The sequence below is a fragment of the Monodon monoceros genome, unplaced genomic scaffold (genome assembly GCF_005190385.1).
Source record: "Monodon monoceros isolate NGI ecotype Baffin Bay Population unplaced genomic scaffold, NGI_Narwhal_1 Super_Scaffold_9, whole genome shotgun sequence".
Lineage (NCBI taxonomy): Eukaryota > Metazoa > Chordata > Mammalia > Artiodactyla > Monodontidae > Monodon > Monodon monoceros.
Window position 1 is genome coordinate 18,823,468 of NW_021703786.1, and position 303 is coordinate 18,823,770.

A 303-nucleotide genomic window follows, 5' to 3' on the forward strand; every position below is an offset into this window, starting at 1 on the left:
TGCATGTGGAATAAACAAGAACTAGCTCTTGCCCCTCCCCCCAACTGAGGGGTCTCCCCAGGTTGCTTTTCTAGGGGTGCCAGTCGTAATAGTCTATATTTTTCTCTTTGTATGAAAGTGCCGAGAACTCCTCCCCACCTTTGTAGACTCACAACCATTTTTTTAAGCCACGTGTGTCCTCTGTATTATTATTATTAACAATTTTTTAGCATTTGCCTATAAGTTATTAAAGACTGATGATGTTGTAGCTATAACCTTGGTCTGGCATTTTCCTCTCCTTACCTAGCCTCAGGGTTAGTCCAA

The 303-nt window shown here is 41.9% G+C and overlaps 1 protein-coding gene across 2 annotated transcripts in view; it reads left to right on the top strand.

The window, feature by feature from the left end:
• Positions 1-303, top strand: part of NBR1 (NBR1 autophagy cargo receptor) — a 101,524-nt gene that overhangs the window by 95,499 nt on the left and 5,722 nt on the right. The gene's annotated exons all lie outside the window — the stretch shown is intronic.